The sequence below is a fragment of the Triturus cristatus genome, chromosome 5_1 (genome assembly GCF_964204655.1).
Source record: "Triturus cristatus chromosome 5_1, aTriCri1.1, whole genome shotgun sequence".
NCBI classification, from domain to species: domain Eukaryota; kingdom Metazoa; phylum Chordata; class Amphibia; order Caudata; family Salamandridae; genus Triturus; species Triturus cristatus.
Window position 1 is genome coordinate 258,982,169 of NC_140587.1, and position 26,391 is coordinate 259,008,559.

Below are 26,391 nucleotides of genomic sequence, written 5' to 3' on the forward strand. Positions count from 1 at the left end.
AAACATGTACCTGTAGCTACCCCCACCTCTCTGCTTTTCTCGTTCATGCATTTCATCTTCCCATTCAGTCAATGCCTCAAACTGCGTCGGCCTAGGCCGAGGCTCTAGATTCATCATCCGTTCCCGTAACTTCCTCAGTATGGCCAGATTAAATGAGCGATGTTCCGGGAAAGCTAAAACCCCATCTTCCCTTGTATACTTCACCCAGTTATCCAACCGAATACAGGTATGATACCCATACTTTGCAACCATCAAGGATGCCTGGGTTCTTATCGGGGGTAATAACTGTCCTTCCCTGGTCACTATATCTTTATCCTTGTCGAACCAGTTCTTTACTTTACTAAGTAAAGATTTTTTCTTCTTTTCCTCAGCCTGATAGCACATTTTTCTTATCTCTCCCAAACTACTTGTCTTTTCTACAGCTGTACGATCTCCCGTCCAATTGCAGCGCGACTCACACTAACGCACCAATCCTGGAGTGTCTACGTCACTGACTCAGTCCGCGAATCCGAGCGCGACTCACACCAACGCACCAATCCTGGAGCATCTACGTCACCCTGTATGTCTCCCAATCCTAGCGCGGTGTACACTAGCACACCAATCACCGTGCTTCCACTGTTCTAACCCACTGTCCAATCAAAGCGCGGTCTCCCTGACGTCAGCAGTCACTGCAGTCGCTTCTGCTCCTGTCTCCTGTCCTTCTCGTCTATCCCTCCTTTACAAGACTACTCGGTAGACTTTGTTTCAACTTCTACGAGTCTGTTAGTTACAACATACAAACATCTCCATTGTCTGCTTCGCTAGCCACAGAACAGCAAAAGAACTTTCCCACGAGAATTCTGCCTTTCCCGAGAGCAGCGCTTACCTCTGCCCTACTACAGAATCGTTACTTCCGTTGATAAAGTAGCACATCCCTCTACTTTACCCTTCTAACAAGCACCAATTAACTGTTTTCTCCGGAATGCTGCTAAGAGTTTAACAATTAACCAGAATGCCTTCTCATTCACGCACTTTCATACCAGAAAATGTAGTTCATTCATACAGAATTCTGTCTTTCCCGAGAACAGCGAACAGTCTGTCCTACTACAGAATTATATCACCCGTTAACAAAGCAGCGCTTACCTCTGCCCTGTCCTTCTAACAAGCGCCGAGAATACCTATTACCTCTCTAGTGGTAAGCTTTAACGGAATGCCATACGGATCCCTGAGACCTAAGACCAGAGCTTCACAGATAACCTTCGCTATCATACACACTTCTCCCACACCGAAAATACGTTTCTAATGGCAACACACGGCGATGCTACCTCATCGAACCCAGACAATGTGACGCGCAACTTCAATTGTCACACGTTTTCCCCTGTCTGCATACAGGGCCAACAATCCCGCCTTTTTCCGAGAGCAGCACTCCCTCTGCTCTACTATGGAACTGTCACCGACTCCCTACGTCCCAGAAGCCGTTCACAATACATAATACTCAACACGACTCCAACATATAGTGTTAGTACAAATATCAATCAATAATCAACAAGCCTATATACACGCAATTTCGCCAGACCAAGACAATAGTAAACCATCATTCTGCTACCAAGAAACTGGTGCAGATCGGAGCTTCCGAATCCCCTCTACTTCCACGGACGGAGTGATCTCACAGTCACACACGCATACACACATCACACGCTGGTGGGGCCCATTTCACCAACATTCATCCTTCCACTCTTATCCGTGCCATTTATAAGGGGAAACACACCTTTAATACCTATCCAATCTGCCTGTACTTTGAGGTCAATGGCATCTACTTAGTTGCTTTTAAATCTAGCGAAACATTTCAAAGAATACACAAATAAATTCAATAAAACATGACCAGAAATAATCACCCGACACAGAGATTCAAACAGAATTATTTATCTAAAATTGTAAGAAAAGCCAATTAAATGCAAATTCATTTCTCTCATATTTACCTATTCTGTCTAAATGTCAGATCCTAAGTCAGAACCGGTCCTCTGTAGAAGAATTAGAGTTTCCTGCCGTCATGTAGAGTCACCGTCCTCTCCGTCAGCATAGGGACCTCGGATCATCAGTTCGGGAAGAAGTGGCACTAGACCTCTCTAGCCTACTAATATTTATACTAAAATTTACATTCTGTAAAGTTACAATTCATTGTTCAGAACGGATGAATGGCGGAAATAATGTCATCTTGGTACATTTACGATACTGTGCGAGATTTTCTCACACTTAGATTGTCCCAAATAATGAATAGGAAAATTGAATGTCCATGATTAATTCGATACATCTACGGATGTTTTATAAGATAATTTGTATCCCAGTGGTGGGATCAACAGTTCATAAGTTCAGTTTTCACTTTTGCAACAAACTTCATGTTCAGGGGCTCTTGGCAATCATCCTGGATTTGTCGTCATGATCATGGCGTTTCAGTTTTGTCGAGTGGGCAAGGTCACAGGCAGCGCGAAGCTTCCTTGCAAAAGTTTCCATCAACTCAAATGCAGGCTGCGAGTGGTAGCCATTTTCTGGTAGGCCACATTGGCCAACTTAAATGAAATAAGACATAAAACAGAATTACTGCACGGAAATGATTAAACAGTGTTATACCCCTGCTAATACCCTTATGTGTATGTATTTATCTAGCCATTTGCAACATCAAAAGCCATTAATGCATATTAATTATAAGCGCAAACACAATAACATCACATAAGCCACATCGATTTCTGTCAGTTTGCTCACCAACTTAGTTCACTTATTATTTTAGCCATGCAATAGCATTCCCACGTGTAATTCTCTTGTTAATAATGTTGGTTAGACAAAACTTTGACAAACTTTTAAGAATTAATCAGTAGTACTTTTAGTTATAACATGCGAAATTGAAATAGGTATTCGGGTTTAAAGTAAACCCCTGCTCCATCACTAAGACAATGTCGAAATGCTTATGGTCTCAATCCACCCTAACTGTATGCACCTCCGGCTCTTTTAGGCTCTTCCGCGTGTGGCATATCGGAGTGCAGACACAACTTGGCCATGCTCAACAGTCGCTCACTCGATTCATTCGGTATCATAACCTCTACATTTGCTTGTCTGCACTCTCAACTGTCCTCCTCCACTTATTTCATTTCATGGAAATGTTCCTTCTTCATTGCAATGCAACGGACAACATGTCGGTCCCTTTAGGTCTTTCCTAAGTCTGCTTGTCTTCTCTCTGTATACTATTCCTTATGTTTTCGTTTTTACATGATTTGGTTTCCAGACACCTTTCTATACTAATAAGACAATCTCTTCATAAACTCTGTTCATGCTTTCCTCTTATAGGTAGTGAAATCCTGTGGGTTTACACATTACTTCCCTCCAAGACAAAAAGAAAATATTTTCTTCCCAGCCTCATGTAACTGACACTTTTCGGAATATTTGCTATGTTTACCTCGAAGAGATCTTCCATAGCCTTGAAAGCTCCAGATTGAGTGAAACATGACCTTATGCAACCAATTTCTCAGCTCCCTTACCTACTGATACTCCTTTTAGGCCACTCACTTCACTCCCATAAATTCACTGACCCACTGCCACCCTTCAGAGTTACTAAACAGCCTAGGCCCACTATACTATCTCACGTACTCTACACTAGCTTGCATCAATTCTTAATCCTACAAACACCAACAGATGCACCATGCCACCCTACATTGACCTCAGTCCAACACTTACCCTTCCCCTCTGGCCAGAAGCAAAATCCCCCATAGAAACCCCATTTGTCAAAACCTGCACCCACCTACATTAAAAAAAATGACAACTAAGACCAACCCCAAGCTCTCATACTAAAGTCGGCCTAATGAACATACCGGAGCTGGTGGCTCAGTGGACTGTTGCATCCCCTGAAGGGGCCTATGTTTGACCTCATGGTCACAGGTTCAAATCCCGGTGGCTCTACTCAGCCTTTCATTCTTCTGAGGTCGATAAAATTAGTACCATTGAGTTGGGTAACAATAAACATCTGTTATTCAGCACCGAGAAACCCACAGGCGAATGTGCGCTTTACAAATGCACCTTATATTATGTTAAGTTAGCCCTGAGGCACACCTTTGACAATTGCTACCTTCAAGATGAATCCAAATGTCACATAGTTTGCCTCGTCGACACATGGTTTGGGGACGATGCAACAACATCTCTTGACCTTTTCTACCCCTGGATGATAAAATCATACTAAATAATAGAACAGGTAAGCAAGGGGGTGAGTAGTGATAGCCCACACTACACAACGTCCTTTGAATGCCTAGTGATAGCCCACACTACTTTAATATCCTTTGAATCCTTCGCCGTTCACTACACTATTAATGCCAAAACCTCTTTTCCTGCATTGGTGGTCTTCTGCCCCTGACTAAGTTATTTGGGAAAGCACTTATTAAAGCCAGTGGGTCCCCAAGGGTGGATTATTCCAGAGGGTCTTCAAGATTATTCCAATGGGTCTTCAAGGATGGATTAGTACTACACTGTATTAAAGCCTGTACACAGTTATCTTGTTAGAATGGCTCTGTCACGATTCTCAACTCAGACATGTTTCTGCCTGAGTCAGACGTAAGTCTCCCCAGCACCTGAATCGTTGTTCTGTTCTCTGCTCTGTGGTCAGAGTAAGCAGGCAGTAGAATGCGCCTTGGGATGGGGAAATGGATGAGAACAAAGCAAGAAAGTACTGTAGGAGGCATGATGCCATCAGTCAAGCAATGTTCTCAGTGCCGTGCCTCAGGGCTTGTAAGTTTAGGGACTGCAGCTGTTAAGGAGTCACAGCCATATCACAGTTCAGAGCAGTGTCACTGTTAACTTCTTTAATATTCAGCCAAGTGAATCTTACTGGTTTCAGCAAGGCCTGGAGCAGTGAACCTAGGAAGGAATTTCTTGCAGACAGACTAGAGCCTCAAAGAAACTGTGTCCTCTGGAAATGAGGGAAATAAGCCAAGTAGCATTATAGGCAGCAATACTAAGATGGCCACTGATCATATGACAAAAAAAATCTTTTGCAAAATAAAACCGAGACGTAATCCAAACTAATAAGCCTCCTGGATCACGTGGGAATGGGGGAGAACACCAGATATGTGTAGGGAATTGGAGCCGGTGAGCAAAACTGGACTGCAGCGGTAGAGCCTCAAAAAGCATAATGTTGCAATTCATGGGTGTGAGTACTGTTGCTGCAGAAGAATACACGCATCACTGGTGACTTGGGAGTGCTGCGTCCCAGACCCTAGAAACCTGACACCCCTGTCCTCCACAGACCGGCCCTCCAAAAACTGAAAGGCTGCAGAAGAATGGCGAGTGCCACTAACGTCCCTTATCCTGACAGCATCTCACAGATTATTGTAGTAGGCATGGATTTTGGTGTTGGTTAACCACCCATACAAACTGCAGGGGTAGAAGATTTTACTATGATAATCCTCGTTAGGCCTTTTTCGAAGCAGTTGTACTGTATGTGCCAAATTTTATTTTGTACACATTTGTAATTTTATGACTATATATCTGATGGCTGCCGCGTAAGAAAGTTTATATTCAGTACAGCAGGCCTGAGTTGATTATGGTGACAAGCCAATGATAAAAACTATAGATGTGACTGGTTTATAGGTAAAAGTTAGGTCAGATGCCCTAGGTCTCATTTGTTTGTTATGGAATGTTACTAAAAATGCAGTTGGCATTGTGTGGCTTAGCCACTGAAGATGGTGAGCACACTGGGCTGAGCTCCACCACCTATCCCGCTGTGATCTTGCAACATCCAGCAGGCACCTTGAATTCACCCATCCGGAATGCTACGGTGCAGCAGCTCGAGTCAATGGCCTCGCCAATGGTGCCGAAAACCCTGATGGACGACAGTCATTTGGTGAGTGGGTTCTAGTTAGCAGCGGCCTACATGCCGCCATCGGAGACCGTCTAGGAACAGCCAGCCCTCGTATCACACCGACTGTGCTTGAAGGAAAGAAGGCGGCTGGCGGGGGCATCTGGTCCCCTGGTCCCACCAGGCTTATTATCAGTGTGGAGCATAGCGCCCCCTCCCCACTGTGAGGACCTGGTGCTAGCGACCGTCTGCCCCGCCCCCGACAATTGCTGTGAGGCTTCCGAGATGGGAGAGTGGGGCCTAGTGAATGTGCCCTAAGTGCTCCTCCAGGAGGCAGAGATGGGCGTTGTACCGATTGGAGAAGAGAACGGGGGCATCTCCGCCCAGGTCAGGCTGCTCAGGAGGAGACAAGAGATTTGGCTTGTGGCCTTGGCATGTGACTGGACTGAGGGGAGGCCCAGCCTAAAACGGGGGCCGAGTATCTGGATGTGGTCGAGCGCATGGCCCAAAGGCATTTCAGTGAACAGTGACTGCTTGGAGGTGGGGAGGTGAGGTGCATGTGACTTTGAGAGGAAGGTGGCCGTGGAGTTCGGCGGAATGCCAAAAAGGACTTTCGCAGTTCTGACCTGAAGCTTCTGTCCCGTATTGCGGTGGGGCTTACTGACTTGGTGGCCGTGTGTCAGGCCACAGAGAGTGAAGGTGGAGTCTGTCCCACAGTACCCAGGTACACACTGGTGGAGATATGACCTCTGGGACGCCTAATCACTGGGCTTTGCACAGACTACCACCCCAAGTCAGAGACGTGAGACACAGTCTCCTAGAATGCCCATGGGGTAGTGTTTACATTTGGGCAATTGGTGCCTGATTGCTCCTGGAACATTTATTGCACCATTATCATGGTAATTGATGACCTGAAGCAGGGACCACTCAGGTGGGGCACTCGGGGGCTGGGGACAAGCAGCTTGGAAGCCCCCCCTTGAGGATAAACTATGTCCACTCTTCCTGAATCATTGGTTGGCCTATCATGCGAGACCCTGCATCTATGGGACGACCTATTCTGTTCCGGTGACCATCCGTTTCCTTATTGAGGCTCCCCCACAACAGGGTTGTTTTATACCATGTAGAAGCCAAACATCTGGCTCCATCCTCACAGGGAAAGAATGACAGATTCACCAAGCAGCCCTGGCTCCAGATAGGCACCCCTGCTGGCCATCAACACTGCCAGCAAACTCTACCATAAAGCATACATTATCGATTCTGCAGGCCATCCAAGATTCGGGACTATTTTGGTACAGGGGTAGGTTTCTACCTTGCATTTCTCGTATGGTCCCCAGTCTATACCATGACAAGGTCTTCCCATTTTCAGGTCGAGCGTGAGCCAGCACGTATGCGCTGCTCTGCGAGACTTCTTGTAAACGCTCACGTAACGAGTAGCAAATAGAATCCCGCCCACTCTCCCCCCATGTTTGCCATTGGCTTGTGTCATTGCCTGTCATAAATGCTGGCTTCTGATTCGTCAATCCGCTTGTTAGCCCCTCCTTAGTACCGCCTCCTCTTCATTTGTCACTTCCCATTGCGACTGTCCGTTTTACTTCGTTTGTTACAGGGCACGTGATATTTTAAATTGTGAGCAATATTTTCTTTAAGGAGGTTTTCCTCCTCAGGCACGACATGCTTCGGTACCTTTTTTAACCCCCTTGTTGTCCGTGCCTTCAAAATCCGTCCCGTTGTCTGTGTCTTTGAACGCCCACCCTTTGTCCGTGCTTTCGGGTAATCGGAGGCTTTGCCCACGTGTGCTTCGAAGCCAGGTGCTTGCTGCATAGTGCTGCCTTTTTTGAAGGGGGAAGCTGGTGTAATCCAGTGGTCGAAGTGGGTGGGAACGGAGGGGCACGGCGTGCCCCTACTTATTTAATTTAACAAAGTCCGTTCCCCTACTTCTTCATTTCAAAAATGCGTCCCAGGACGATAGGAATGCTCTGAGTTAAAAAAAAAAAAAAACTACAGGATCATCCAGGCTGGTGTGCTGCATAGCGAGGAAGGCCTCTGCAGTTGCCAGGACCCCCTCCCCCTCCCCCTTCCCCACTGTATCTGTGGGCAGGGACCTGCCCAGTAACACTGTAGGAGCCGTGGTGTACTGGAGGAGCAATCAATCAGCACAAAAACCCAGCTACCTCTAATGGGCCCGACTGTGCAGTGATTTACACCTCTTGGTGAGGAGGCCACCCACCTGCCCCCACTGTGACCAATACAATGGACACATTAGGACGCATTAGCCGCCCCGCCCTTGACCTCATCTGCCCTTTATTTGCCAGCTCACCCAGACTGACAATACCACACGGAAAGGAAGAGGACTTCATGTGGAATTCGTGGCAGACTGTGCTCAAACCTTGGCGCTTTTTAAAAACAAATGTGGAAAATGTTTAACGTCTTATCTGCTGTTTTTCTTATTATATTTTATAAAATGTGTACTGCTTCTCTGTCTATGTTCAGGGATGTGGTCTTTTTGAAAATACTGTTTACCCTTTTCTAAGGATATAACATAAACGCAGCCCGAGGTGTCCATTTCTGTGACACCCGAGCACCAGAGCCCCTTGTGAACCCCATCCAGGGTCTGACTGTGAAAACAAATAAGCCCTGGCTCCAAGGTCTGGCTGGTGTACTGGGCATTGGAAGGGAGGCTGGTTTTATTACTGGAGGCTGCAAAACCGACCCCCAGTAACAAAACCCGCAGGGCTGTCCAGCACAATGACTCACTTCTCACTCTCAAAAACGCAAAAATCACTGCAGGATTCCTTGTAAGCCCAGCAGATTTCAGGCAAAAATAAGAGTCAAGGTTTATATCTCTGGTGGTTGATCTTCCTGTTGGAGAGAGATTGGAGTATTGTCTATTGCCAGTTTTGACCCATCCATTGTAGCGCAGAGGGTTAAAATGCCTGCTGCAAAGAACCTGTACCATACAAATCACAGAACTGTATTTAATGGGCAAAGCTCAGTGGGTTACTGCTTTTGTCACAGAGAGCTGCATGCAAACTGCATGGTGAGGGTTTGGAAGTTATGTTTTTCCCCAGTCATTCATTATCCCAATACTGCTAAAATTGGTTTGTTTGGGAAGAAATACATTCTTATTAGAAAATCAAACTACTGTGTTACATTTTGAACCCTTGGGTTGTGTTCCAGATCTTAAAAAAATGCCAACCAGAATTGATGGCATGTGAATCCTAACACCTTGTAGCTCCTTTTGTCTTGTAAACATTTTCTAAACATTGATTTACACACGTATGATTAATTGTCTCTGTATGTGTGCATGATGTAAAGTGCTCCAAGTCCCTCACTGGTATGAGAGGCACTATAAAATAATATAAATACATGTGAGAGAGGGGCAGTGGAGAGATGAGGGGCGCTGTTGGAGGGTGATAGTGAGGGAATCCTTGAAGGGCCCCAACAAGATTGTCGTATCCTGGTGCACCGTAAGGTCATCATTTACTGTTCTCTAAAAGCTAATACAATGGAATACATAATACAATGTGTTGTAGAATGCACCATTTATGTAATGTTTTCCAAAATTTTCTGGGGGGGGGGAACACCCCCTCCCCGTGTCCCTTTTGCAGTCATCAGGCTTGCTTGCTGCGTTCGCATGCATCACACTGTGCAGGGGATGGACACAAATTTGCCAGGGCTGCTTTGGGTTCCCAGTTTGGCCCTGTCTGGCACCAAATTAAAAGGGCCCCATTTAGCAAATGAGACATCTAAACAAGCATTGGCAAAGCCAATAGGTCTTGCCTTTGGGACCTCTTAGGTTTGTGATTTTGTTTTAGCAATGCATTACAGCCTAACTAATGTACGATTGTGTCACCACAAAAAATAAAGTTGGATGTATCCTTCACTTCCCGAATGAAAATATAATTTTGCCTTTTACCCTCAAGAGCTCTTTCAAGTTTTTTGTGGGTAGGAGAGTTAGCAAGCCAGACAGTTCAAAAGGTATAGTTAGCAGGACACTTGAATGCATAATGTCGATGTTTGAGCAGCTAGCTGGCTTACATGAATGTGGAGGAGCCCTGTGGGTTTCTGTGAGTCAGATCAGATTTTCCTCAAGAATCCCTTAATCTTCTGAGCCCTGCTTATGCCCTTCCTTGCTGTCCACGAGTACACCAAAGGCACACCTGTGTACACTAAGAGCACAGTTTTCATGTCTTCAACGTTTGAGGCAAAAAACACTCATTGATTTCTAAACAAGGAGTGTAAAAACTAAAGTAGCCATGTCGTTCCTGCTTATATTTCGCACGCTTTACATAATCTTCCTGTGCCTATGAGTGTTTGCTTTTTCCAGGATGTTCTTACTTTTTTCAGGCAGTGCGTAATTTTAATTGAGTCACAGCCAGGTTTTTATAATGGGGCAGAATTGGGTTGTAGCTGAAGGCAGTGCAAGTGTCTCTCAGTGGGACAGAAGGGTGCTCAGGGAGGATAGGATGTGGCACTACGGTCAGAGCTACCAAATCTGGAACTGGGGAATCAGGCTTCATGACCAGTCCACTCTCCTGAGGGAGCACATTCCCCTACTAGACCTTAGAAGGCCATACTAGACCATAGAAGCCCTGTTCTCTAAGCACCAGCAAGTGGACCCTACCGGTGGCCAGTGTGGGTTAACCTTGAAGGCCTGTCCATCACAATCCATACTGAAGTTTACCTACTGTCTTGCGGGTAGGCCTACGAAGCAGCACACCCCAGAACAACAGTGACTTTGTCACTGAGGTCACAGGACCCTTGAGGCCAGTCCGCCTCACACATAGGTGCCTCCATTGGCCTTGTTCCAGCAGTATTAATGCAACTCACCAGGGACTGGCAATGCAGGATTTGCATGCACACCAGACTAAGGGGCATGTTTACAAGGGCCTTGCGTCATGCTTGCACCACGGAACGTGGTAAATGCACGTCACAAATCTGCAAGTCATATTTATGAAGCCATGCAAAGCCACTTTGCATGGCTTTGAATGGTTTCATAAATATGGAGTAATGCAACACAGCGCAAATTGCTGCTTTGACTTACTCTGCACAAGGGAGGCGTTGCAGTGGGTGTTCCCACTCAACTCTCATGTTTTTTATGCATTCCCAGATTTACATGGACTTGTAAACCTGGGACTGATTCAAAATCTTACGCCTCCCCAAGGGAGGCACAACAAGGAGAAAAATCTTTATTTCTCCCTGTTTTCCTCTTTCTATATGTGCAGCACTCATACAAAGAGGAAAAAGCCTCTCAGGTTTGCTTTTGTGCACAAAAACAATGCTGCATGCAACAGAGATACCCTTGCACCATGGTGCAAGGGTGCCTGCGTTGGCGCTAGGCTGACGAAACGGCACCAGCACACTTGGAAAGGGCAGGAATGCACCGTTTTGGATAAAGACGGTGCATTTCTGCCCTTTCCCTGTGACGCAGGGCAGCACAGCAAAGTAACTTGATGCGTTGCACCACCATTCCCGTAAATATGTCCCTACGTTCTCAAACTTCACGGTGTCTCTTTGCTTCAAGCAGCAAGCACTTTTAACATGTGGTGCCTGCTTTTGGGCCGCTGCAATTACACAGTAATGGAGGGCAAAATTATGTTGCCGTGTTGACTAAATTATGCAGCAAAGAAAGACTGCATCTTAATGTGGTACATTTTCTGTTACTTTGTTATTTCAAAATTTTTACACATACTAAAAGTCTCTGCAAAGCTTTCGCCTCATTAATAGCAGCCCTGAGAACGTGACCAGTCAACCTTTGTAAAGGGCCCTCCACTTCACAGCAACACAAGTCACGTTGTTTTGATCCATTTGAGATACAAACACATTTTTAGGTAAAACCATCAGCTTATGAAGCAGATGGTGCTTTATGTGGCAAACACGGCAGAGTTATAATTATGTGGAAAACATTTGCAAACTAGGATATTTTGCCATTCATGTTTGAACTTCTCTCATGCAGTCTCTGGTGGGTGGTATTCCTAGACACCTACAGTGCTCATGGCGAGACAAAGGAGGAAGGTGCCTAATAGTGATTGCAGAGGATAGTAGCCTGTAGGGGAGAAAATAACTGATTGAAATAATCTGAGGACCACTACCTATTTTTGACTCTACCAATGTTTGAGTCTCATAATTTCAGAATTGATGCATTTGCAATTCTGATAGCTATCTAACTTGAGTGGTAATTACACAAACTACTCATATAATAGTTGTATCTCATTCATCTGATACTGCTAAAAGCATCTGCAAAACCAACAGGTCTGGGTTGTTTTAGAGTGCTAGGTCTAGATACAATAACAGGAAACTAAGAGGCATCTAATGCTGGCTTCATGACATGTTGCGTGAAGCATGTAAAAACACATGAATACAATTTTGCATTGACCGTGGGGCACAGAATGATGTCATCAACAGTGCTCCCCAACACGTGGGGCTTCCTGTCATCGAATCTAAATTCAAATGTTATGTTCCGAAATGGTTAGAAAAAGGGAGGAGAAGTGCTAATGAAAGAAACTGCATGGCTCGGACACAAATGACTTATGATTCCACCTATATGCGTATTTGGGACATTCTGTGATTGAATACGTATCCCACATTGTAAATGTATTTTAATGTCAATAACTCATCTATTAAACCTCAAATAAACGTGTATCTATTGGTTGCATTAAATAACATTATAAGCTGTAACTCGTCAGTGAAATGCCAAACATACTAAAAATTGGGATGTTTTACTCTTTCTAGCCACACCTCTGACTCCGCCCACTGACCCAATCCTTGGAATATTCCCACCCACTGATGCTCCGCCCACTGTTCCCTTACTTTTTTCCCCCCACTTCGACCACTGGTGTAATCTAATAAAATGCAAAAGCCGCCCCTGCCCCCCGGTTAGTTGTTCTCCTTTTACAGTGCTCCTGAAACGTTGCAGTGCATCAAACCACTGTATCAACCAAAAAGCCAGAATTTTGCAAAATATACGAAACCTTTCCGCCCTGAATATATACTTACATATCTATGCACTAAAACAGTCTAATCGGGAATCAACACGCAACGAGTCGATACAGAACTATTTTGTAACAAAGATTAACTGGACAGGTTTCCCTTTCAAACGCTTCGGACTTTGAAACCTTGGTCCATTCTGCAATTCACTCTTCCATGGCCGATACATTTCGTGCTTCTACATTTCGTAATAGTAACACTTGTTTCTCAAGTGCTACGAAATGGTAAAACTAAAGATGTTTGTGTTACAGGAAAATAAATTATTACTTCTACGTTGCCTCTTGTTTCTCTTTTGCTTCTAAGCTGAAGTACCTTTGCTCTAAAGTTTAACACAGGTCAGAGGACGGACGTTTGGTAATTAAGAATTAACGACTGCTGAGGAGTACTTCTGGCTTCCTCGTTCAGGCGTTCCAGTTGGGGCAGGACTGCCCGGCATGTATGGTTGTGCCGAAGCCGATGAACGAGTTGTGTTCAGGGAATTAGGCATGCACAGGAATGTAGCACTCGCCTTCGTCTCGCAAGATGAGTGAATTGCCAGGTTTCCTTTATAAACCAGCATTTGCAATGCAATAGGTCTCACATTACCGTAAATTTGAGCTTTTGGCGTTGCATTATTATATTGCGACGCCAATAGCTCAAACTTACAGTAATGCGAGACGTATTGTATTGCAAATGCTTGTTAAAGTGTGTAATGGGGGTGTTATAGCCAGCATCTTCAGTCAGACTTGCGTTACATAGATTAAGGCGTCTACATGTGTTGAAAGGTCCAATTTCTTATGTTCCAGGGAATCAGTGTATGTGCATACATCCCCTTTGAATGGCTGAACGCAGAGATTAAGGGCTCGAAGGCCAACTGCGGGTAATCCCCTGGAATGTCAGTGGCCTGTTGAGCAAAGTCAAACGGGCAGCGGTGCTCAAGGCTTCTAGCCGGTTGGAACCTGACATACTCTTTCAGGAAGAAACTCATTTAATAGGCAATAGTGTCCTTTCCTGGCACGTTTGGTCTTCAAAAGAGTTTCCCATGCGAGGTTTACAAGGTCCTGCCATGATGCTAAGGAGACATATTTCTTTCAGACCTCAACAGACATTGCTCTGTAAACAGGGCCGTTATGTGGCAGTGGCAGCTGTTCTCCCCAATGAATGTCTATGTAACTCCCCTGATTTTCTTAGGCTCTTAAGTAACATGTTGCTACAACTCCAGATGGGCCCTGGGTACTGAGGGGTGACCCCCTGCAGAGTGGGAGAGTTGGCACTGGCTCGGTCTACAGCGCCAGCCGAGAAGGGACAGGAATGATGAACCTGGATAGGTTTTTAAAGGCAACGCGCCTGATTGGCTCTTGAAGATTTTGGGCCATATGTAGGTAACATACTATTTACCGATTCATAAATACCGAATTTTACCAATTCGGTATTTATGAATCGGTAAATAGTATGTAGGTAAATATTCAGTAATTATTACCGATTCGGTAAATATCGGCCCATAGGAATGAATGGGAAGCCAGTTACTATTACCGATTCGGTAAATACCGAATCGGTAATAGGGGAGGCATTATCATGGGTGGCAGGGTGTCACATTGACACCCTGTTGCACCCCTGATTCGTGCATGTGTGCACATGTGACGTACATACATGCCCTAAGGGCATGTATGTCTGCCACATGGCACTTTACAAATAGCACAAAAATGCTTTTTGAAAGGTAGTCGTCATTTACCATCAACTTATAATTGGTGGTAAATAACGAATCCAGACACCAATAATGCACTCACTTGGCTTGGCAGTTCGGGCTGGACTGTTCCCATGAGGCACAGGGTCAGACTGATTTGCACATGGCCATGTCTGAACTAGGGTGGCAGAGTGGGCTAAAGAACGGTGATGGATTAAACCCAGATCAGTTGACTGGGGGTGAGTGCTTGCAATGTTCAACACTCCGTCCATCATTTCCTTTGGTTTTTGCTTTGTTCGCCATAAGTTGGCAGGGTATGCTCAGACGTGAGTCCCTTGCTCACTTTGCCACTGGATTCAAGCAAGCCTGGCTGAAGACGGCTGAAATGCCAGAAACCGGTCCTAGGAAGCTTGTTTCCGGTCCAGGAAAGACATGGCTTGGCAGTTCGGGCTGGACTGTTCCCATGAGGCACAGGGTCAGACTGATTTGCATATGGCCATGTCTGAACTAGGGTGGCAGAGTGGGCTAAAGAACGGTGATGGATTAAACCCAGATCAGTTGACTGGGGGTGAGTGCTTGCAATGTTCAACACTCCGTCCATCATTTCCTTTGGTTTTTGCTTTGTTCGCCATAAGTTGGCAGGGTATGCTCAGACGTGAGTCCCTTGCTCACTTTGCCACTGGATTCAAGCAAGCCTGGCTGAAGACGGCTGAAATGCCAGAAACCGGTCCTAGGAAGCTTGTTTCCGGTCCAGGAAAGACATGGCTTGGCAGTTCGGGCTGGACTGTTCCCATGAGGCACAGGGTCAGACTGATTTGCATATGGCCATGTCTGAACTAGGGTGGCAGAGTGGGCTAAAGAACGGTGATGGATTAAACCCAGATCAGTTGACTGGGGGTGAGTGCTTGCAATGTTCAACACTCCGTCCATCATTTCCTTTGGTTTTTGCTTTGTTCGCCATAAGTTGGCAGGGTATGCTCAGACGTGAGTCCCTTGCTCACTTTGCCACTGGATTCAAGCAAGCCTGGCTGAAGACGGCTGAAATGCCAGAAACCGGACCTAGGAAGCTTGTTTCCGGTCCAGGAAAGACATGGCTTGGCAGTTCGGGCTGGACTGTTCCCATGAGGCACAGGGTCAGACTGATTTGCATATGGCCATGTCTGAACTAGGGTGGCAGAGTGGGCTAAAGAACGGTGATGGATTAAACCCAGATCAGTTGACTGGGGGTGAGTGCTTGCAATGTTCAACACTCCGTCCATCATTTCCTTTGGTTTTTGCTTTGTTCGCCATAAGTTGGCAGGGTATGCTCAGACGTGAGTCCCTTGCTCACTTTGCCACTGGATTCAAGCAAGCCTGGCTGAAGACGGCTGAAATGCCAGAAACCGGTCCTAGGAAGCTTGTTTCCGGTCCAGGAAAGACATGGCTTGGCAGTTCGGGCTGGACTGTTCCCATGAGGCACAGGGTCAGACTGATTTGCATATGGCCATGTCTGAACTAGGGTGGCAGAGTGGGCTAAAGAACGGTGATGGATTAAACCCAGATCAGTTGACTGGGGGTGAGTGCTTGCAATGTTCAACACTCCGTCCATCATTTCCTTTGGTTTTTGCTTTGTTCGCCATAAGTTGGCAGGGTATGCTCAGATGTGAGTCCCTTGCTCACTTTGCCACTGGATTCAAGCAAGCCTGGCTGAAGACGGCTGAAATGCCAGAAACCGGTCCTAGGAAGCTTGTTTCCGGTCCAGGAAAGACATGGCTTGGCAGTTCGGGCTGGACTGTTCCCATGAGGCACAGGGTCAGACTGATTTGCATATGGCCATGTCTGAACTAGGGTGGCAGAGTGGGCTAAAGAACGGTGATGGATTAAACCCAGATCAGTTGACTGGGGGTGAGTGCTTGCAATGTTTAACACTCCGTCCATCATTTCCTTTGGTTTTTGCTTTGTTCGCCATAAGTTGGCAGGGTATGCTCAGACGTGAGTCCCTTGCTCACTTTGCCACTGGATTCAAACAAGCCTGGCTGAAGACGGCTGAAATGCCAGAAACCGGTCCTAGGAAGCTTGTTTCCGGTCCAGGAAAGACATGGCTTGGCAGTTCGGGCTGGACTGTTCCCATGAGGCACAGGGTCAGACTGATTTGCATATGGCCATGTCTGAACTAGGGTGGCAGAGTGGGCTAAAGAACGGTGATGGATTAAACCCAGATCAGTTGACTGGGGGTGAGTGCTTGCAATGTTCAACACTCCGTCCATCATTTCCTTTGGTTTTTGCTTTGTTCGCCATAAGTTGGCAGGGTATGCTCAGACGTGAGTCCCTTGCTCACTTTGCCACTGGATTCAAGCAAGCCTGGCTGAAGACGGCTGAAATGCCAGAAACCGGTCCTAGGAAGCTTGTTTCCGGTCCAGGAAAGACATGGCTTGGCAGTTCGGGCTGGACTGTTCCCATGAGGCACAGGGTCAGACTGATTTGCATATGGCCATGTCTGAACTAGGGTGGCAGAGTGGGCTAAAGAACGGTGATGGATTAAACCCAGATCAGTTGACTGGGGGTGAGTGCTTGCAATGTTCAACACTCCGTCCATCATTTCCTTTGGTTTTTGCTTTGTTCGCCATAAGTTGGCAGGGTATGCTCAGACGTGAGTCCCTTGCTCACTTTGCCACTGGATTCAAGCAAGCCTGGCTGAAGACGGCTGAAATGCCAGAAACCGGTCCTAGGAAGCTTGTTTCCGGTCCAGGAAAGACATGGCTTGGCAGTTCGGGCTGGACTGTTCCCATGAGGCACAGGGTCAGACTGATTTGCATATGGCCATGTCTGAACTAGGGTGGCAGAGTGGGCTAAAGAACGGTGATGGATTAAACCCAGATCAGTTGACTGGGGGTGAGTGCTTGCAATGTTCAACACTCCGTCCATCATTTCCTTTGGTTTTTGCTTTGTTCGCCATAAGTTGGCAGGGTATGCTCAGACGTGAGTCCCTTGCTCACTTTGCCACTGGATTCAAGCAAGCCTGGCTGAAGACGGCTGAAATGCCAGAAACCGGTCCTAGGAAGCTTGTTTCCGGTCCAGGAAAGACATGGCTTGGCAGTTCGGGCTGGACTGTTCCCATGAGGCACAGGGTCAGACTGATTTGCATATGGCCATGTCTGAACTAGGGTGGCAGAGTGGGCTAAAGAACGGTGATGGATTAAACCCAGATCAGTTGACTGGGGGTGAGTGCTTGCAATGTTCAACACTCCGTCCATCATTTCCTTTGGTTTTTGCTTTGTTCGCCATAAGTTGGCAGGGTATGCTCAGACGTGAGTCCCTTGCTCACTTTGCCACTGGATTCAAGCAAGCCTGGCTGAAGACGGCTGAAATGCCAGAAACCGGTCCTAGGAAGCTTGTTTCCGGTCCAGGAAAAACATGGCTTGGCAGTTCGGGCTGGACTGTTCCCATGAGGCACAGGGTCAGACTGATTTGCATATGGCCATGTCTGAACTAGGGTGGCAGAGTGGGCTAAAGAACGGTGATGGATTAAACCCAGATCAGTTGACTGGGGGTGAGTGCTTGCAATGTTCAACACTCCGTCCATCCTTTCCTTTGGTTTTTGCTCACTTGAGTGCCCCCTACATAGCATTTCTGGATTCGGTAATTTACCGAATCGGTATTTTACCGATTTCTTAAAATTCCGATTCGGTAAATACCGAATCCAGAAATCAGCCACCTACATCTCAAGTGCCTCGATACCGGTCGGTAACGGGATATTTACCGATTTTCGGCCGTTACCGACTGGTATTGAGGTACCTACATATGGCCCTTCATTACCTGTCTGAAAGATACTTCATGTTTTTCTGAGGGACCCATAAAGCATTCTTACAACTGGACTACTTCCTCTTGCCCAAACTGAGCACTCAAGGTATTGTATTAACTAAGACTCTGGCTTAGCTCTACAAGGTTTGTTTTCACACCCACTGGTGACATGAGTGAATTTAGTTCAGTGCCCCAGCGCTTCACTGTGAAAGGCAAGTTATTGTAGCCACGCAGGACCCCACTCGATACATAGCTGAAGTGGCGGCAGTGCTTTTGGGTTTCTAACAGCCCCTAAACAGGGATTCAGGGATACATGGTATTTTGAGAAGCCTAATTTTACTCTCTACAATATTTTACACACAGACTCCATTAAGAAAAACACACTTTAACTAAAAAGTGTTTATTTAAACAGTCTCATTCTGTTGCTTAGTACACCTAAAATCATCACTCATTATATTAAAACAGCACAAATGCATGTTGCGAACAACAAGAATGAAATGAACATTTCTACCATTTTTGAAATGCCATCTAGAAACCTAACACCGTAAAACTTACTTCTATACGCTACACTAGGAGAGCATGGAGCAGCGTGTAGGAGAGTAGGATCTGCTTCACATAGGTACCCCCACTTTTTGCTGGTGTTTCACTGTTTTTTGACCTTAGTCTGGCTGTGGCCCTGCTAATCAGGACCTCAGCCTAGCTGCTTCCTCTCTAAAATGATTTCCATGTACATTAGGTACATATCTAATTGGATTATGGAGTGCCTTATAAGCCCCTAGTATATGGTATACTATGTACCTAGGCAATAGGAACCTCAGAGGCCTACCAGGGGCTGAAGCATGTATTATGCACCCCTGGGAAGCACTCCAAAATGGCACCAACAATCTGCTACTGCAGCCTGGGTAAGGGTGTGCTAGCACCCCTTAGTGGTATAGGCTACCTATATCACTACCATATACAGACACATATAAACCTATAAGCCACTCCTATGGCAGGCCTTGACAATCCTGAAGGCAGAGTGCTTGGTTTTTTGTGAGAGGGTGCCCAAGCATGAGCTGAGCCCCTCTGCAGCTTTCGGAAATACTTCCTTATGGCCGTTCTGTGATACAGCCATACCATATACTCTTAAGTGCATTATAACCTCGCGGTAAATGCTAACTTTGGGATGGCTGCATCAAAACATGTCATGTTTGGTGTCAAACGCTTTGGAATACTACCCTTCCCCCCCCCCATCAGTTCTGGCGGCGGGGGTAGCATTCCACCCTTCTAGAGGGAGAGACATGTTCACACTGGCTAAACTCGGTAGGACTTTCCTGAGCCCTGGCATCACAAAATGGATGCCTCTGTCACAGACACGGGTCTGGCCTTCTGCTGCTGACCGAAACTCCGGCAGGGGAGGCCTGGACAATAGGTTTCCTGTCGAGGGGAGGTGTCCCCACCTCCCCAGACAGGCTGATGTGTATTGGGGCTGGGCGGGAGCACTCTCTGGTGCTTTGAAGTCCTGCACTGGGGGCACACTTGGTGTCCCTGTGCATACTCCAGTTCAAACCGGTTGCAGGGGCTACCTGCCCCTGGTCTGGCGCGAAACTGGACAAAGGAAATGGGTGTAACCACCCCTCTTTCCTGGCCCACCCACAGGTGGGGCCTTAGAGTTAGTCCATCCCCTAAACCTACTAGAAGTATAGGAATCCAGTCCCTAGGACTTTAGATTACCCTGAAACTCTGCAACATATATCCTCGGCCTTCGACGTTTTACTTTAACTAGAAGACTGAAGAAACCTCCCTTGGGGTCAAGGAGTGACTCCCCTGCTTGGCAGGCACCAAAGAAGCAACTGACTGATCTGCAATTCTGAAGCTCCTGCCGGACGCCGAAGTCTCTGCATCCCCAGAGGTGGATTTCCAGACTTCTCCGAGGCTACCCTGAGTCCACAGCAAAGCTGAGGCCCGTGGCTATCGTGGGTGATGTGGAACCGTGACCCCTGGACACCGTCAAATTTTGCAGCAACACTATATTCCTGGTCCTCCTCAAAGTTGTGCTTTGGGCTCCGAGTAGCCCCAGCCTTGAGCACCTCTTGCACCGAAGATTGTTGGCTCCCACTCCACGAGTGACCCGTGGGCCAGTTTCAAGTGCGACCGCTTGAGGCTCCTTCGCGATCACTAGCCCGTTGGCTAGCAGGTCCCTGTTAGAGTCGGGGATCTCTGGTCGGCGCAAGGTTGCCCTTGTGTCAAGCAGGAACCCTCTCCTCCACGTCAGGGCGCAGGATAACCCCTCGCGAATGACCCTTGCTCACCCTCTAGGTGCGTGGCGTGAGCAGCCAAGGCGATTCCTCAGGCGTTGTTGGTTAAGCACTTACAATTATACACACAGTAAATACATCAATCCCCCCAGAAACGGACACCAGGCTTGGATATATATAAAAATACGCTTCTTTATGTAAAAATACGGTATATATATCTCAACAGACTTATCACAAGACCAATAACGTTTTCGCTAGGCCACCAGGTTATACAGCAGGCAAATGTTCTTGGTTCGTTGTTTCAAATGGATACTTTGTAGTCTCTTTACTTGCAGTTCCAGTACTCACAGGGATCGACTCCTGGGAACGGGGAAATAAGGCGTTGCGGGCCCCGAGCCCGATACTGGAACTTCTTTCGTGATGAGGAGAGTCGGCACAGGTCGGTGCGACTCTCGGCTTGGGAAGTGTTCTTGGGTCCTCAATCAGCAGGTGTGGGCACGTAGGCAGGCGCGGCCAGCGACCCTTTAGCACGGCGGTGCAGGAGGGTCTCCACAGCGGGGGCGGCGCGGCCAGAGATGTCCGGGGATAGCGAAGCGGGGTCGCAGGGCACGGTCAGTGCAGCTGGATGACCCGGCGTAGATCACAGTCGTCGGACGGCTTCCGGCGGGAGGGGTGATAGCGCGGTCAGCGCGCTCCAGTAGCAGGCGGTGACAGGGATGCAGGCGGCCTGGCCCGGGGACAGAGAGCGGCTCGGGACGGAGCGGGGCTCTCACGGGTTTGAGGCAGGCGAGCTTCTGAGTGTCACGGCCCTAGGAGGGGCGATGAGGGGCGCAGTCTCTTTCCAGCGGGATGCACACACGGCTCGAATTGGAGGACGAGCAAAAGCACAGAGAACCCACTGTTCCTGGGGTTCAGTTCAGGGGGCAAGCTCAGATCAAGCCCTTGGAGAATGTTCAAGCACAAAGTAGCAAAGTCTTTTCAGTAAGTCTCTTCCTCTCCTTTCTCAGCAAGGCAAGCAGCAGGCCAGCTCCTCCAGCGTCTTCTTCTCCTTCTAGTCGGGCAGAGGTTCTTTGTGGTAAACAGGATTCTGATTTCTTAGGAGCCAGGCTCCTACTTTTATACACCAATTCTTTTGTTCTTTAGCGCCAGGGGGCCTAGGCCTGGCTCAGTCCAGTTCTGGAGCACTTTGTTATGGTGACTCTGCTCTTTCCTTTCAGCAGCAGGGCAGAGACATCAGCCGCCCCACAGGGGGTGGCGCCGGCTTTGTGGTGGCAGAGCACAGGTCTATTCAAGAGTCAAGGTGTACTCCTCCCACCCATCCAGGTGTAATCTCTCTACCCACCACCTGGCAGCCAACCTGTCTCTGGGGATTCCCCAACCCTGCTCCTTACTGTTGCTGGGCAGAACACACACACATACAGCAGAGGCGGACTGAGATGGTCAGGTCAGTAAATACTAACTTTCTAAAAGTAGTATTTACAAACCCAGGATATTAAAATAAACTTGACTACAAGAAGTATTTTATCATCCGGAGTTCAGGCATACTAAACTTGACACTTCTACCATGCTCTCTGAGTCCACTGGGGTCACAGCGTTGGCGTGATCCCAGCAGCCCATTCTGGCCTATGGAGAGCAGGTAGCCTTCAATAGTGAAAAACGGAAATGGCTGTAATTCACTACTAAGACATGCCACACACATCAGGGCATGTCCTACCTTATGCCTACAATGCACCCTGCCCTTGGGCCTACCAGAGGGGTGGCTAATATGTAGGTAAGGGAAGGTTTAGGGACTGGCAAGTGGGGGCACTTGCGCAGTCAGCGCGACGGTCCCGGACCGCGCACAGGGTCTGCGGTGGCAGGCCCTAGACACACTTTACAAGGCCGCTTCCGTGGGTGGCGCAACCAGCGCTGCAAGCCCACCAGCAGCATTGGCATTCACGAGCCCTGGCACCCCTGGTGCACTTTACTGGGGACTGACAGTGAATCCAATAAACCAATCGTGGACATCAATTACAGGTACACTTTACCTAGGGAGCACTTGCACTGCGGCACGGATTAGCCGTGGCGCAGTGCCCTGAGCGGACAACACCAGCAAAACAATCGAGGCACACCATCAAAAAGTGGAAGGGAAACTCACGCCAAGGTGCCAGGTCTAACACGTGTCCCCTCCAGCTGAAATGTGGGGAGAACTACCCTTGCCCAGGGGGTTCCTCGTCACTAAGGCGGAAATACCTGGACAGACCGTCAGCGTTGGTGTGATCTGTACCAGGACGGTGTTCCACCGTAAAGTCCATACCCTGTAGGGAGATGGACCACCTCAACAGCTTCGGGTTTTCACCCCTCATTTGCATCAACCATCTGAGGGGCCTGTGGTCCGTCTGAACCCGGAAGTGAGACCCAAACAAGTAGGGTCTTAGCTTCTTCAGCGCCCAGACCACAGCAAATGCTTCTCGCTCAATTGCACTCCACCTACTTTCCCGTGGAAGTAACCTCCTACTGATGAAGGCTACGGGTTGGTCCCAGCCCTCCTCAGTCATCTGTGAGAGAACAGCCCCCACACCATGCTCTGAAGCGTCTGTCTGGACTAGGAATTCCTTGGAGAAGTCAGGGGCCAAGAGCACGGGCGCCGTGCACATGGCCGTCTTCAGGGTGTCGAAAGCTTTCTGACAGGTGTCAGTCCAAATCACGTTCCTGGGCTGCTTCTTCGAAGTCAGCTCTGTCAAGGGGGCAACGATCGTTCCATAGCCCTTGACAAACCTCCTGTAGTACCCAGTGAGCCCCAGGAAGGCCCTCACTGCGGTCTGCGTCTTGGGGGGTTCCCACGCCAGGATGGTTTCAATTTTGGGTTGCAAGGGTGCCACCTTGCCACTCCCCACTTGGTGTCCCAAGTACACCACGGAACCCTGCCCGATCTGGCACTTGCTTGCCTTGATCGTGAGGCCTGCTCGGCGCAGCGCCATCAACACTTCCCAGAGGTGGCGCAGGTGTTCAGGCCAGGTGGCACTGAACACTGCGATGTCATCCAGGTAGGCGGCACTGAACGCATCCAGCCCAACCAGTACCTGGTTGACCAACCTCTGAAAGGTGGCAGGGGCATTCTTCATCCCAAATGGCATGACTCGAAACTGGAAGTGCCCATCTGGTGTAGAGAATGCGGACCTCTCTTTGGCCCCATCGGTCAAGGCGATCTGCCAGTACCCAGACGTTAAATCAAACGTACTGAGGAACCGGGCAGCCCCCAGCCGATCAATGAGCTCATCAGCTCTGGGGATGGGGTGCGCGTCAGTCTTCGTGACTGAATTGAGTCCTCTGTAGTCCACACAGAACCGGAGTTCAGGTGTGGCTCCCGGCGCAGCAGCCTTTGGGACCAAGACCACGGGGCTGGACCAAGGACTGCTGGAGGACTCAACCACCCCTAGCGCAAGCATTTTGGAGACCTCCTCCTTGATACAAGCTCTGACCCTGTCAGTTACCCTGTAAGCCTTGTGCTTCACAGGTAAGCTGTCTCCTGTGTCCACATCATGGACGCACCAATCTGTGACACCAGGAACCAGGGAGAATCGGTCGGAAAATTGTCCCAGCAAGTGGCGGCAATCTTCCTGTTGTTCGGGCGTCAGGGTGGGTGAGAGGTTAACTCCATCCACTGACCCATCTTTCTCAGAGGCCACTAAGAGGTCAGGAAGGGGCTCGGTCTCCTCTTCCATTCCATCATCAGTGGCCAGCAGCATGCCCACTTCGGTCCTCTCTAAGTGGGGCTTAAGGCGGTTAACATGTAGGACCCTCAAAGGGTTCCTGGGAGTCTGCATGTCCACCAAGTAGGTGATAGGACTTTTGCGCTCCACAACCTCAAATGGACCTGTCCACTTATCCTGAAGTGCACACGGCTCCACTGGGGCCAAGACCCACACCTTTTGTCCAGGTTGAAGCTCTACCAGAGTGGCATTCCGGTCGTACCACCGCTTCATCTCCTCCTGGCTGGCTTCCAGATTTGCCTCAGCAAGTTGCCTGAAACGCCGAGTCTGGTTTCGGAAGGCCAGCATGTAACTATATACATTCTGGGGAGGTTTCCTGGGAGATTGCTCCCAGCCTTCCTTTACCAAACTCAGAGGTCCTCTTACCGGGTGACCATACAGAAGCTCAAAGGGGCTGAACCCTAGAGACTTCTGTGGCACCTCTCGGTAAGCGAAGAGCAGGCATGGCAAGAGGACGTCCCACTTACGCCTCATTGGACCGTCCAGGCCCATGATCATGCCTTTGAGGGTTCGGTTGAATCTCTCAACCAACCCATTTCCTTGGGGATGGTAAGGAGTGGTGAACTTGTAAGTTACCCCACACTCCTTCCACAGGGATTTCATATATGTGGATATGAAATTGGTCCCCCTGTCGCTCACCACCTCTAGAGGGAATCCCACTCGGGAGAAAATTCCCATCAGTGCCCGTCCCACCACGGGGGCCGTCACTGTCCTCAGAGGGATGGCTTCAGGGTACCGGGTGGCATGGTCCACCAAGACCAGGATGAACCTGTTGCCCAGGGCTGTCTTGGGGTCCAGAGGCCCCACAATGTCAATACCCACTCGTTGGAATGGCGTACCGACCACAGGGAAAGGTTGCAGAGGAGCCTTGTGCTTCCCTCCGCTCTTACCACTTGCCTGGCAAGTCTGACAGGTTCTGCAGTAGGAATCGGAATTCTTGTGCATTTGGGGCCAGTAAAAGTGGGTGACAAGCCTGTCATAGGTCTTGTCCATCCCCAAATGTCCTGCTAAAGGCACATCGTGAGCCAGCCCCAGTAGGAAGGTTCTGAACTTCTGGGGTACCACCAGCACACGGGCTGACCCAGGTTCAGCAGCCTTAGGCTCGGAATACAGGAGGTCACTCTCCCAGTACACGTAGTGTGTTTTGGCCTGAACACCATTGGCCTGGTCTGCAGCCTGTTGCCGCATACCCACGAGAGAAGGGCATTCTTTCTGCTCCCTGCAGAATTCCTCCCTGGAGGGACCTCCTTCTTGCTGCCAATGGGTCAGCTCAGGCAGATCTCCCAGTTCGGCAATCTGTTCCCCGGTAGGCTCCAGAGCATCCCCCTCAGGGTCTACTTCCTCCTGGGCCGTGGGAACTTCGGGGGCCGGTTTCCCGCGCCTCCTGCGCCTTCTCCCTAAGGCCGGTTCCTGGACCTCTCCCTCAGGCTCCAGGACCCTCTCAACACCCCTACTGGCTGCCATGGACCGGGTGGTCACGCACGCCCAGTCGGGTAGACCCACCATCCTCAGATGCGTGGTCTTCTCCACCTTTTCCCAAGGGGAACTCTCCAGGTCGTTCCCTAGCAGACAGTCTACAGGCATGTCAGTTCTCACAGCGACTTGTAGAGTACCAGAGACCTCCCCCCACTCAAAGGGAACTTGAGCCATTGGACAACGACTCTCTACGTTGTCAGCATTGACAACCCTACAGTAGGCATTGGGTACAATCTGCTCTTGAGACACCAGGTGTTGCCTCACCGAGGTCACGCTGGCTCCTGTATCTCTAAGAGCCTCAACCTTCTTTCCATTGATGGTCACCACCTGCCCATATTTCTTAGTGTTAGAGGGCAGGTAGGTTACAGGGACCATCTCACTGTCTCCTAGCGAGACTAGGGTCATCTGCCCGGGACCCCCACCCTCCTGGACTGCTACCTCCTCCCCAAAGTTAACACTAGCTACTTGCCGGGGTGGAGCACCAGTGGGCGCGGTCTTACCAAACAGGCGACACTTAGGATCAGAGGCAATGTGACCCGGGTCACCACACTTATAACAATTGAAGGGCCCCTTTGGAACAGGTCTACCTGTCGGGGCCCCGTTCTGCTGCGGGGGTGGGGGAGGCTGAGAACCCTTCTGCTGGTTCCCTTGGGAATTACTTTGGGGGCCTTTTTGGAACCC